At 40.6% G+C, this 14,795-nt stretch overlaps 1 long non-coding RNA gene across 1 annotated transcript; it reads right to left on the bottom strand.

Moving 5' to 3' along the window:
* Nucleotides 1-1,053: 1,053 nt before the first annotated feature.
* On the bottom strand, nucleotides 1,054-7,282 carry LOC136837976 (uncharacterized). The gene is made up of 3 exons (XR_010852826.1): nucleotides 7,203-7,282; nucleotides 2,156-2,230; nucleotides 1,054-2,006 (listed from the first exon to the last, which is right to left on the bottom strand). It is a non-coding gene; the product is annotated as an uncharacterized lncRNA (long non-coding RNA).
* Between the last annotated feature and the right edge of the window lie 7,513 nt (nucleotides 7,283-14,795).

Below are 14,795 nucleotides of genomic sequence, written 5' to 3'. Positions count from 1 at the left end.
ACAAAATGGTGTAATCTAGAAGATTATTGGCGCAATTAGCAGCGTTCCAAACCTTGACCACGTGTGCATAGTCCTCGCTGGAAAGGGTTTCCCCTGTAAGTTCCGAATCGAAACACTCTCGAGAAGGGATGCCAGGCTTTCGCAGGATATTGAAACCCGTCACATAATCATAAGGGTAGTACTGTTTACCCGTACCCAAAACTAAATCGAGACAATCCCGAGAATACTGGGTTAACAACTTACGTACGATTTCGAGGGAACCTTTCTGTTTGATATGACTCGAGGCGAGACTAGAAAGGGTCCCTCTAATCACGTTGTTGCTATCCACGAATCTCAGATTGCCTGATCTGGCTGAGTAAAATTTACTACCCTCGCGTTTCAGAATTTCAAAATCATGTTGAGCCCCCGCCTCTTTCAAGACCAGGGCGATGTCATATGACAAATTGTGTACGAACACTGTTAAAGTCGGCTCCTTAAATTGAATCTTCAAATTACACTGTTGACACAGTGCACACAGAAAGTTATCCCGTGCCACAGAATGAGCGTGATGTCGCATTTTCGTGACTCCAGCCTTGAATTCGACGTTGCAGCCTTCGCAATGAGTGCTCGCTTCAAACTTACGGGTGGATTCAGGAGTCATATGTAAAGGATACGCACGCATTCGTTCGCGCAATAACGCCCAGTCCCGGTTCATGTTCTGCAAACAATCATCAACGCATTTCTCTCCGTGACTTAGTCTATGGGTACAATATTCCCCCGTTCTACCGTCAACGATCACGTAGCAGTAAGCGAAAGCTTTCTGCCGAGATACTATTCTCGGATCGTCCTCTCCGGTCTTCGGTTGAATATTATACGCTTCAAAATCCAGGAAAGCCATGTGTGAGATTGGCTGCAGAGCTTTAACTTTAGTAAACTGTTTAAATTGACCGGGTTCTGGGTATTCGACAGTGGTTCGAGCGGTACAGGCCTGAGTGTGTGCCTCGCGGATGGTGGGACTATTAAACAAAGTCAAACAATTGTAACACATACCACCCGCGTGCTCAGTCCCCCCGCCCCTGCTTGAATCCGTGTCGGAACTTCTTCACGAATGCCAACATATCCTTAATCAACGCAACGTGGTCGTCAGTGATTAATAACAACGTGACCAAATGACGGCTTTGGGGTTACCACCTTTCCTCGCCAGATGTACCGTCCAATGTTTTTTCCGCTGTTTCCCCATGCCTAATTCACATAATTTATACAGATATATGTTGAGGTTATTCCCCTTTTCTAATGTTTTGAAAGAGTCATGGGTCAACGGCATATCTGGCGAGTGTTTGATATTAAATTGCCCCCTCCCCATCCTCCTCATTAAGACACGAGGGAGGTTGTTAATACGTGTGGGAGGGTTATCCCGGAGTACAACGTAAGCTTCTAATGCTGTAATAACACAGTTGTACCCGGACTGAATATTGATAACCTGATCACTACCACGGACTCCCTTGGGATACGCCTTGAAGTTATTAATATTCACTAACTCACGCCGCGTGATATGAAGTTCAACCCTGTCCAGCGAGGTCATACACCAACCCGAACCCTCAGTACGGTTGAGTCTTTCTTCCAAGTTATTAGCTATAAACTCAATAGCCTCCTCCAGGGAGTCATAGATCGAGTCAATCGTAGTGAGGATAGGCGGGGTACATAAATAAAAAGCATTTTTTCATTCATGTCGCCTAGCATCCTCACACTGGTGATAATAACACACAAGTAGAGCATAGCCGAGCGAATACCTCTTTCAAGGAAGTTACTGAGCACATCTTCGCGTAATCGGGCTATGCTACTACTTAGCTTCATTGCCACGTCAATGTGTGACCCTACCGCAGCCGCATAATGAATGGTACTCACTACCTTGTTACCCTCCGTTCTTTCCCTCGCGAGTGCAGATCCCCCTCCACCAATGCGTGACGCTTCATTATTATTACTCCCCATCAAATCTTCATCTAATGGGAAGTCTTCAGCGAAGGGATCTGTAAAGATCGTGTTAATTAGCACCGGAGTGAACGTGTATTATAATAATAATAATAATAATAATAATAATAATAATAATAATAATAATAATAATAATAATAACTGCAAAAACAACAATGATAATATAATAATAATAATAATATTTTACCTGGATCGGAGTGTGGTGAGGATGATTCATCATGGCGGCTAGAGGCTTGGACATCTTCTTTAATGACGTGGCAATCTGTGAGATAACAAATTCATGAATACTGCATGACATATCATGAACGTGGAGGTTTTTATGTATAACATGAACGTGGAGGTTTTTATGTACACATATTATTTATAAACCCGATGCCCATTGTTAGTCATACAGTCTACATTCAACATGTGTAGCGATCACATCATATACGTGAATAGCAAAGCATGTATAAGTACATTTCAGAAAACCGGGCGTGTAAATTTACCAATAGGTTAGCTGCCCCAATATCATTACCGAAAGAAGTGGAATATGAAGTGGGCCTAGTGGGAGTCATTCTCCCGAAATTATATTACGCTATTAAACCAGAAGACATTGATTTTACTATTCAATTTAACGTGATCTATAACGAGTCAGTTGGGAAACGCGTTTATACTTATATTTATAAGTCCATTTCGGGTTTGTTGGGTGGTGATATGAATGTCATGACTAGAGCGTTTAATACGGAAATTATTGAACAATTATCTGGATTTTACGGTGAGCATATTCGCGGAGCTATCCGCAGGGACGGTTTATTCTCATGGAATGATGACACGAAGGTAATGAGCATTCCACATGTCGATGCAGGAGTGGCCAAAGTTGACATGATTGATTCAATTACGATTAAACTCAGTGCTAAAGCAGCTAATATGTTTGGTTTCAATGAAAAAGTCAGGTATTTAATATACAGTTCGGGTGCGTTGAGACCTCACCGCGGTAGAAATATATTCCATCAAGGCGTTGAATACGTTTACCTGTATTCGGGTATCGTTCAACCTACCATCTTGGGTGATAAAATGGTTAATCTCTTAGACTGTTTCACGTTAGGATGTGCATGTGGTAAAGGTCCGCATAATGCCATTTATAAACCTTTAAATACCATTGACGTATTGGATTACATTACCATCGATGTCTCGGATCAGAACGGTGAAGAAATAATGTTTACTGAAAATGGGGTTGTATCATGCAGTCTGCATATAAGACCTAGATAAAACGCTATCGAACTTTTCTTATAAATACCATTCGTGACATATACCCATCGTAGTATTTAACCGACATGGCTGGTGAACACACCATATATTTGAGCAGTCTCGGCTGTTTAGACACGTATACCAAAAATACACCTTCGAAATTTGCCAATAGATTACCTACACCTATATTATTACCTAATGGGGTTGAATATGAAGTAGGTTTAGCTTCGATCATGTTCCCGGGGAGTTATTACGCTATATTATCCAAAGATGATTTATTCACTCTCGAATTTATTACAGAGCGTCATAAACGTGATAGGCATACATATTTGTACAGACCGAGAATAGCGATGTTAGCGGGGGATATGAAAAGACTCGTGAGAGCTCTTAATAAGGACGTGCATGATTATTTGAAAGTTTATTACGGTGATAATTTCATAAATTATTTTAATAGTAACGGTATATTTCATTGGGATGAAGATTTAAGGAGAATTACTATGCCACGTATCAAGAGAGAGAAACTGAGACCGGGGGACGTTAAAAGTATATACGTAAAATTTAGTGGAAAAGCCGCGAAATTATTAGGTTTTCATATTAATACTGGTTATGAAATATATGGTGGGCGTGAATTGAATGAACACGTTTCCCTTGATTCTCTACCTGATAATTGTGGGGTAGATTATATATATGTGTATACGGATATAGTTCAACCGACGATTTTTGGTGGGAGACTAGTCAATATATTGGACTGTTTTACTTTAGCAAGTGGTAGAGGAAAAGGAATACATAATACAGTCTACAAATTGTTGAACACGAACATCTTGGATCAGATTTCTATTCTTATCACGGATCAAAATGGACACCTTTTACATTTCGCTAAAGACTCAAGCGTTACTTGCCTGCTCCGTATAAAACCTAGAGGAAAATTAGATGAATAGGTACGTATATAATTCGATGTTCACCCTTGGCATTCCTTATTCGTGATCGTAACACCCTCGAGTCAACTAGAACGTGTGAATCAAGCTCCACTTAAATTGTTTGGGAATAGTATAAACAGTAAAATGAGAGTGTTATTCGCGCCTCCTTCAGAGGCGGAATTTAAAAACTATTTTTATCAGACCCTTTATTAAGGAGAGGGGCGGGGTTTGAGGATATTTCCGTTTTCTATCCCGGTCGCAGGAGGGGAAGTGGTATTTTTCTACTATAAGTGGTATTGCACGTAAAGTACTTCCTTTTCTATTTAATGCCGCGAAACCTTCAGTTAATGAATTCGGTAGATCTGTGTTATCTGATATGGTAAACAACGGTTTACCTTTAAAAGAATCCTTAAAACGAAATGGTATAAGAGCCCTCAAAACTACTGGACAACGAATTTTAAGCGGTACTGGAAGGAGAAGAAGAAGAACGAGACGGAGGAAAACGGTGAAACGTTTAGTTAGACGGTCGAGTGTGGGAGGAAAGAAAAAACGTAGGAAGAGGAAGGATACACGCGTTAAATCTAGAAGTACATATAATAAGGACGTGTACGATCTTTTGTAACTCATTCATCAATTGACATTCGGCGGGTACGCACTCGTTCTACCCTTCATCTCAAATTATATAAACACAAAATATGGCTAGCGTAGTTCCTAACATACCCGGAACTGGTAATCAAGTTCCTGTTTCATCGTATATTGCGGGTATATCTGAATTGTTCCCGAATGTTAATAGACGGAGAATTATTGAAACTTCAATTAATTCAAAGGAAAGACTGGATTTTACACCTTGCAATATTTCCGTAAATCAAATTCTAACTGATAAATATATAGAATTTCGCATTAATGGGGTGGCAGGTTCTTTCTTAGATTTGTCAAGTATAGCTTTAGAATTATATATCACAATAGATAGGGCCGGCGCGCAATTAGCAGATGATGATCACGTGTCTGTCGTTAATGGTCTAAGTAATACATTATTTAAATCCGCTTCTGTTTTCTTGAATGAAAAGTTGGTGGAATCCTGTCCTGTATTTAACTATCAATCATATATCAAAATGCTGAAAATGATAAAGCCCTCGGCATTACCTACCACCGGTCGGGCGGGATTTTTATATGATGACTATCATGTAACACACGGGGTAACTCGACAATTTACTGCCAATACCTTCGGTCAAACCAGCAGGTGGGAGACGAAAGTTATGGGCGACATTAAAACGCGGGGCGTGCATACATATTTTCCACTTCTTTTGGATATAGCGACTATAGACATGTATTTACTGGATTCGATTGACTTGAGGCTTAGGCTCGAATTAGCAAATAATAACTGGGTTATGGGTGCCCACACAGACGGACATTTAAATGTGATAAATATAGAAAAGGTTAAATTATGGATCGATAGAGTTACCCCACATTATAACGCAATGTCGGCTTTAAATGAGGCGATAGCAGTTAATCCTATACAATATATATTTGATAAGACTTTATACAAGACATACGTTATTGGGCAAAATGAAAATTCGATTTTAATTGATCAACCTTTTAACAGTTGTATACCTGAAAAAATCACATTGGCCATGATTGATATGGAAACATTTTCAGGTGATTACGCAGCCAATAGCCTATATTTTCAATCTTTCGATTTAAATAATATACATATTACCGTTAATGGGAATACTGTATATAATATTCAATGCAGTTTCCCTAATACCATCATGCAATTATATCACGAGACGCAGAAAAGTATAGGGGTGGCGGTGATAATCTGATCACTTATGATAGTTTTAAAAATGGTAGAGCTATTTACTGCTTTAATTTTGTGGTGGAAGATGTTGAAGATTCCATGCCAGTGGAAATTTCGGCAAACCTGCGAATATCGATCAGGCTGGGTACGGCTACACCTAACCCTTGCATTATTTTACTTTTCGGGGATACCAAGGGTATTTTAACGGTGGATGCGGATAGAGTTATTCAGTGTGATGTTAGGGGTTAAATAGAATGGATACAAAAGAAATTGAAATAAGTTTAAAAGGTTCACTCGGTGACCGGGTTAAATATTTAGGTGTGTTCGCTTCGGATGAAGTAGGATTATTGACATTGCCAGAAAATAGAATCAAACCTTTAGTTTTTATATCTAATACATTATCTTCGTCTACTGATATTAATATTGTCGGTCATTGGGTATGTTTTTACGTGGAAAAATCACCTAGAAATATAATCTTCTTTTTGATAGTTACGGTATAAATCCTAAAGTTTATTCGAATGACTTCTCTAAATTTATATATGCACATCCCAAATATAGCCTCTATCGACTAATAAAACAAATACAACCCGATAAATCGTACAAATGCGGTCTTTACGTTAGTTTTTTGTTCATTGCGTGAGTCACCGAGGTGTGAAAACAGTATTATCCTTAATACAAAATGTATTCTCATTCACTCGTTTGAGAGGCAATGATAAATGGATAACGGGATATTATTTTAAATATTTGAAAAAGTTTAAATGTTCACATTGGAGGTCGGGGTCAAACGTGCTATTACATACAAGGAATGTCTCCGCATCTTAAACAACTAAGGTAAATGCATATTTTTCTTTGATTTTTATATTACCCCATTTACATTCTGTTAAGGATATATTCTATATATGTATCATACACCGTGAATCACATAACTATTTTTTACTTCAGGATGAGCTGTGAGAATCATTCACCCGTGAACGTCGGTGATAAAATGCTAAGACGTCTTAGTCGTTTCCTCTTAAACGCTTTTCGGAATATTCGCCTTATCATAAGGATACACGTGGACGTTATATTGGGATGTGTGCTGAGACAGTCTGACGGTGATTAGTGTATTGAATTTGTACACTGTCTTTTATGTGGTCAATAAATCCTTATGAATAATCATATACGTGTTTTTTTTTACTATGCCCACAATCCATTTGAAATCAAAAACAGGAAAACGGAGAAAAAAGAGTGCGTGTTTCTATGGAATCAAGAACTGTTATTAAATAAATATATAACACATCGGTTTTACATACCTTCACCGGGTTGCTCGTTTCCTTCAGTAGTGGGTGGTGGCGGAGTTGGTGGGGGTTGCACTGCTGTGGGCTGTCAGCGGGGTTGTTGCATCTCCTGCTACTTCTTCTTCTGCTCCTGCTTCATGGTCATGACCTGTTTTCACCTTCCTAATAAATGTGTTGGGGCTCCAGCACCATAGTAGTAATGGTGTCTGACCTGAGTGGCTACTTCGTCAGCTGACAGTTCGCTACTGGAGTTATTTCCCATATCTGAAAGAGAGAAATAATGACTGTTTTATATATTCTGTTTCTTTCAACGGGTACATTATTTCATATGAATATCTATTCCGTATACAGATGAATCTTATTGCTGTTTTTAATATTTACTATATGTTCGAGTAAATGGAAAGTGTTTTATATGCTACTTACTGAATAGTGACGGGGAATGACGTTCCGGTCAAGAGAAATACTTGATGCACTTACTCTTATAAACTTTGGGCATGGAATAACGTCAATTTCCCTTGTCGGCTGTATTTATGGTGTTCAGTCAGAAAGTAATAATCAGGTGTGACATACGGTGTTTCGTTGAAGTATTGTATTCCAAAGATGTAGATCACACCGATCTGTGTGGATGACCTTTGGCGTGAGGGAATGATAAGACTTGTTTATTCGTGTGTGTGTGAATCATGGCTGGGAGGGAGAGAGACTTGATGCTTCGTCACAACTGGTTTGTAATCGGTGATTGTGATAAAGGCAGGGAGCTCGGGTAGCTCATTATCTCTTGAAGGATTGTCACATCAAGACGTGGACTCTCGCCATGGCTTCATCAACCTCCTCGTGCAAGTTAGTTTTCGGGAACTTGTCCGAAAATATGTTCAGGAAGCGGAACACGTGTTTAGTAGTGGCCACTAATTGTGTCACATGCAGGAATTACGGTGTGGTGGCAGACGTCATTCGTGCTTATCCGTATGCCGAGTTGGCAGGTTTTCGATATTCTCGCACTGGTGCATCATATGCATGTCCTCGTGATAGGGGTATTGAAGGTTCCGCCATTGTGAAAAGACCTGAAAATATCACATCTTGGGAATGCAACGATGAAGTTGATCTCCCTACCATAGCTACCTTATTAACACAATACGGTATCGGCGCCCCCATTGAAGAGAACGAATACGCACAAAAGAGCGTGGCTTATTCCAAAGATGAAGATCATGCCGATCGTTTGGCCAGAGATAGTAAGCAGATGAGATTCAACCACTTTTTTCTTCGGTCAAGAAATTGAAGGAAGAATTATCTAAATCATCGTATGACTATGTCAAGTATGTTATCTTTCCCGCTGGCATCGGTCAAAGCGGGGGCGTGTTAATACGACTTGGTTGAATCAATATTTACCTGTGTTAGCTACATTCAGTGATGAAATGAGCAAAATTGGTAAAATATGTTGCGTGGCTATAATGAAAAGAATTTATCCCTGTTGGAGGAAAGGTGCGTGGAAGATTTATATATGAAAAACTTGTTAGCTAAATTTAAAAGCTTTGAGGTGTTAGATGAAACGTCGTCTTTGATAAACGGTCGGGAAAGTGCTGGAGTAGATGTATGTGGCATATACTGAGGCTGTGATGTGAAGGAACAGGTTAGAAAATATTTAGTAGCCGTGTGTTTCGTTGAAGTATTGTTTTTGGAAAAGCGAATGCGTATATTATCGCGTTCGTGTTTGTATATACAGTTTTTTTTCTAATGTATGTATTTGTATGGAATATTAATTCATTCCCTGTATTTAGCATTGGTTACAAATATAAAATAACAATTCCGTCTGTCATTTGATTTTTCATTTAACCTCTTTCAAACTCGGTATTAATAAATAAACAAAACTGAAATTCCGTCTGTCATTTGATTTTTCATTTAACCTCTTTCAAACTCGGTATTAATAAATAAACAAATTGAAGTGTTTGCCTTTAAACTTGTGTAGTGTATGGAGATTATGACTCAAATTCTATGATAGATAAAATTTCACGTGAGGGTGAAGTCAGCTTGGCAAATATGGCGATAAGGTCAGGTTTCATCCGTGTGTCGGTTATTGGGGGAGATATCAAATTGATAAATATATGTCTCACATGAGGTTGAAGTCAGTCGCCAAATATCCTTTTATCATGATACTCCGAATATCTAAGCAAAATGTAACGGCTGAGAGAGAGAGAGAGAGAGAGAGAGAGAGAGAGAGAGAGAGAGAGAGAGAGAGAGAGGCTACATTCGCGATGTGCATATATTAATTTAGAGATTTTATATGAGGAGGAGGTAAACGTCCCGGTTACGTTGAAAACAATTAAAGGGGACATGAGTCGCAAAAAGCAGTGAACTGAGTCTATTTGGGGTTGGGGTGGGGTGGTTTTATTCCCGTAGAGTTACGTGACGTCACGGGGGCATAAGCGTGGAGTCGATTTGGGGTCGGGGGTTCAAATGAAGGGTTTCCCGTAGAGTTACGTGACGTCACGGGGGTTAGGAATGGAGTCAATTTGGGGTCAGGGGTTGGAAGGATGGTTTTATTCCCGTAGAGTTACGTGACGTCACGGGGGGGTAGGAAAGGTGGAGTCAATTTGGGGTAGGGGGTTGGAAGGATGGTTTTATTCCCGTAGAGTTACGTGACGTCACAGGAGGTAGAAAAGTGGTGGAGTCAATTTGAGGTCAGGGGTTGAATTGGTGGTTTTATTCCCGTAGAGTTACGTGACGTCACGGGGGGTGCGGCAAAGTGGAGCCAGGTTGGGGTCGGGGTTGAAATGTTGGTTTTATTCCCGTAGAGTTACAGGTGGCCACGCCCCAAAAAGTGGAGTCAATTTGAGGTCAGGGGTTGAATTGGTGGTTTATTCCCGTAGAGTTACGTGACGTCACGGGGGTGCGGCAAAGTGGAGCCAGGTTGGGGTCGGGGGTTGAAATGTTGGTTTTATTCCCGTAGAGTTACAGGTGGCCACGCCCCAAAAAGTGGAGTCAATTTGAGGTTGAGGTCAGGGGTTGAATTGGTGGTTTTATTCCCGTAGAGTTACGTGACGTCACAGGGGTTGGGGTGCGGCAAAGTGGAGCCAGGTTGGGGTCGGGGGTTGAAATGTTGGTTTTATTCCCGTAGAGTTACAGGTGGCCACGCCCCAAAAAGTGGAGTCAATTTGAGGTCAGGGGTTGAATTGGTGGTTTTATTCCCGTAGAGTTACGTGACGTCACGGGGGTGCGGCAAAGTGGAGCCAGGTTGGGGTCGGGGGTTGAAATGTTGGTTTTATTCCCGTAGAGTTACAGGTGGCCACGCCCCAAAAAGTGGAGTCAATTTGAGGTCAGGGGTTGAATTGGTGGTTTTATTCCCGTAGAGTTGCGTGACGTCACGGGGTGTGGCAAAGTGGAGGCCAGGTTGGGGTCGGGGGGGTTGAAATGTTGGTTTTATTCCCGTAGAGTTACAGGTGGCCACGCCCGGGGTGGAGTCAATTTGAGGTCAGGGGTTGAATTGGTGGTTTTATTCATTCGTGACGTCACGGGGTGCAGAAAAGTGGTTTCATTCCCGTAGAGTTACAGGTGTCCACGCACCCACTCCCTTTTCGACCTCATATACGTACATGAGCTTATAAGACAAGTGGAGTCAGGGGTGGCAACACCCCTTTTGCACCTCATGTACATATATTAGTTCATGTATGCGTACATGAGCTTATAAGACATCATGGAGTCCATTTGGGGTCACGGGTGGCCACGCCCCCCTAATATGAGCTCATGTACGTACATGAGCTTATAATACAACTGGAGTCGATTTGGGGTCAGGGGTGGCCACGCCCACCAGAATAGTGGAGTCTATTTGGGGTCTGGGAGGCCACACCCCTTTTAGGCCTCATGTACGTATATGAGCTTATCAGGGGGGGAGGGCTAGCCACGCCCCCTTTTTGGGGGTTGGGGCGTTGCCCCGCCCTTTTTAGGCCTCCTCACGTACGTACATGAGCTTATCAGGAGGGGGAAGGGGTGGCCACGCCCCCTTCTTCGGGGGGGTTAGAAAAGTGGAGTCTATATGGGGTGCCCAATGGATGATGGATGATAGTGGAACGGGTATGGGAGAGGGGGGGGAGATGGTGGAAGGGGATGGGCAGAATGCGCAAGAACATCACTTATCAAAACCCTTAGTAATCTTCATTAGCAGAACCTTGTTGGCATAACATATGATAACCTTGGTTAGCATAGTCTAGGCTATTGAAGCTTAGCTTAAATTAGGATAACATAATATGTTAGCCTAGTCCATCATAACCTGTGTTAGCATAACCTTTGATACTGGAAATTCTAACCACTAATAGCTATTGACTTTGACCTCTCCAATAGCAAGTGACAGACATCTCAAATAGAAGGTGACAAAGACACATCTCAAACAGCAAATGGCAGACATCTCAGAAGCAGCTTAAGTGATACAGGCTGTCGGCAGCATGTGACACAGACACACATTTCAAATAATAAAACAACTGGACATATCAAACCTTAGTAAACACAGACACATTCAAATAGCAATTGGCTAGGCATATCTCAATAAGTGACAGACACATCTCAGAAATGAAGGTGACACAGACGCATCTCAAGCAGCAAATGACACAGACACGCATCTCCAAACACTTGAAGTAACTGGGCATCTCCAAACGGCAAGTGACACAATCATCTCAAACAGCAAGTGGCACAGACACATTTCAAAATAGCAAATGACAGACATCTCCAAACAGCATGTGGCCACAGACACTTCAGTGTCAGTGTTGAGACATCTCCAATTCAGCCAGTGACTGACCACATCTCCAAACAGTAATGAACTGACAATGCGACATCTGACAACTTTAGAAAGGGGAGGGAGCTTCTGTCTTATTAAAGTTTGTTTTTTGCTTGACCTCCTGTGACATCATGGTTCCACGATTCTGAAATCATTGATACTTAAATGTGCAGTAGTGAGGTTTACAGTATTCAGGATTGTTTTTGCAGCGACAGTTCTGAGCAAATAAACATTATTCGACACACAATCACATTTCAAGTAACCTTGCACAAATGAATTTATGACACCACAATGAACGGAATGCTAACATAATCGGAAACGTGATCTCCTATAATGAAATCAAGAGTTAAATTTGAGCAATGTCCAACGACAAACTGGGGAACAATAAAGGAACGAATGCAATGTTATGATGAGAGAGAGAGAGAGAGAGAGAGTCTACTGTTGTGTAAGCCTAGGCCTGTATGTAGAGTTACTCATTTCATTATTTTTTTTTCTTTTAGAGATTGAGCAATACTATATTTGTATAGTATGTTTTAGCAATGGGAGAGAGAGAGAGAGAGAGAGAGAGAGAGAGAGAGAGAGAGAGAGAGAGAGAGAGAGAGAGAGAGAGAAATCCATGGCAACGTCAAGAAACATCCAGTTACTTGTGTTTTCCCAGTGAAGTTCTCGCTTTGCTCCTCACATCATAGAGAACGCTCTTTCAGATTTAAACAGATTTGGTCAACCTACCCTAGCTGTCACAACATTTACTGCCATTAATTCCAGCTGGCTTTAACATCGTAGAAATACAAATATGAATGTGTAAAAATTGAAGAAATTCTCATTACCTCGTATGATGATGCAATAATACGCCTGTTCATAATGGAAAACGAGTAAATATTGCCGTTCTGATAAGCAGTACTACACCGAGAGATATCCACACACTATCCTTTAGATCTCTATGAACGAAGTCATCTGGGAAATTCTGATTACTTCGGACATGCATGGTGTTTTTAAATATCCGAACGTTTTTGTTTTGCTGATTTAATGTATATGATATATAATTTGCATTCTATTTCCATATTCTAGAGTAAATTTACTGAGATTATGTGTTTTCTGTAAGAAAAATTAAAATTCGATGAACGAAATCTAATGAAGACTGTATCCTCACTTTCCTTGCTGTATATATATATATATATATATATATATATATATATATATATATATATATATATATATATATATATATATATATATATATATGTATGTATATATATATGTTATTTGAGGCACTAGATTTCTTAGGCAATAAATATATAAAGTGTGTGTGTGTGTGTGTGTGTGTGTCATCGCTTCTTGCAAAAAAAACAAACATGTGTAGATATGTGTGTGTATAAATTAAATAAATTAAAAAAATTCTTGGGCAGTTTTGATTTCTTAGGCAATAAAAAAAAGGGAAGCCAAACAAAATAAACTTCTCTAAATTAAGTAAACATTGCAAAAAGAAAGAATCTCCTCAACGTAAACAAAAAAAGTAAAAGTGTATATATATAAAATTAGAAATTAAATAAATTTAAAAAATACTTAACAGCTTTGTTCGAGATATTGAAAACAAGGGAATATCTATAACCTCTCTCTCTCTCTCTCTCTCTCTCTCTCTCTCTCTCTCTCTCTCTCTCTCTCTTCTCAGTGTCGATCGCCCGAAGGATCTCTGTCGAGTGTCTCGACGTCGATCCTTCTTCTCGACCTTTTTGGGGAGAAAATTTCCTTTTGGCGACACTCGGAATGGAATGGAATAAATATACAGTTTATTCCAAAGGCCAAGCGCTGGGACCTATGTGGTCATTCAGCGCTGGAAAGGAAATTGAGAGTAGGAAGGACTGAAAGGTGTAACAGGAGGAAAAGCTCCAAGCAGTCGCACTAAGAAATAATTGTTACGAGAGGGTGGGGGATGGCTACATGGAGAAAGATGATATGAGTGGAGGAACGTCAAAGGAATGAAAGAGGCTGCAGCTAGGGGTGGAAGGGACGCTGCAAAGAACTTTTAGTAATGCCTACAGTGCACCCTGTGAGGTGCACTGACTGCACCACCCACCTTACGGGGACGACGGCACTAGGCCCTGAGAGAGTTCCCCCCTCTCTCTCTCTCTCTCTCTCTCTCTCTCTCTCTCTCTCTCTCTCTCTCTCAAAGAGAATCCAAAATTGATGATAAGTGAGAATGAGAAGTTGAGTAATTGCCTTCACTGGTAGAATGCTCAAGGGGAGAGAGACAGCACTGACAGACATCCGTGACTGCCTGCAGCAGCAGCAGCAGCAGGATCACAACGGAAGGAAAAGAGGCAGCAAAGCGAGGTGCCTGAACGTCCTAGGAATAAGATTCTTTTCCACGGGCTGGATAGAATAAATTCTAGAATCAATGATTAAACAAGGTTTCAAAACATTCTTAAAAAACAAGAAACACAACCGATCCAGTGCAACAACAACTGCGTAAAGATTGGAAAAGCAAATAAAGAAAACAATGAAAAACAAGTAAAGTCTCCATCCCCCGATGCATCTGATGTTATGGACCCAATGCGTCTCTACTTACTACACCACAAACTGATATGAATCCACCTGAAAGAGAGAGAGAGAGAGAGAGAGAGAGAGAGAGAGAGAGAGAGAGAAGATGAGAGAGAGCCAAGATGATAAGATTAAAGCAGACAGAACTGAAAAGCTTATGAAAGAGACTGAAGAGAGAAGAGAGAGCTGGTTCAGAGAGAGAGAGAGAGAGTGAAGAGAGAGAGAGGGGAGTAAGAAAGAAACTGAAGAATAAGTAAATCTACAAATTTTTGACAAGTGTTCCTCGTAGCCTACTCTGTCTCATTTCATAA

The sequence above is a fragment of the Macrobrachium rosenbergii genome, unplaced genomic scaffold (genome assembly GCF_040412425.1).
Source record: "Macrobrachium rosenbergii isolate ZJJX-2024 unplaced genomic scaffold, ASM4041242v1 13903, whole genome shotgun sequence".
Classification (NCBI taxonomy): Eukaryota; Metazoa; Arthropoda; class Malacostraca; order Decapoda; family Palaemonidae; genus Macrobrachium; species Macrobrachium rosenbergii.
The sequence above is the reverse complement of the archived record's forward strand: the minus strand, read 5'-3'. Positions and strand labels throughout refer to the sequence as shown.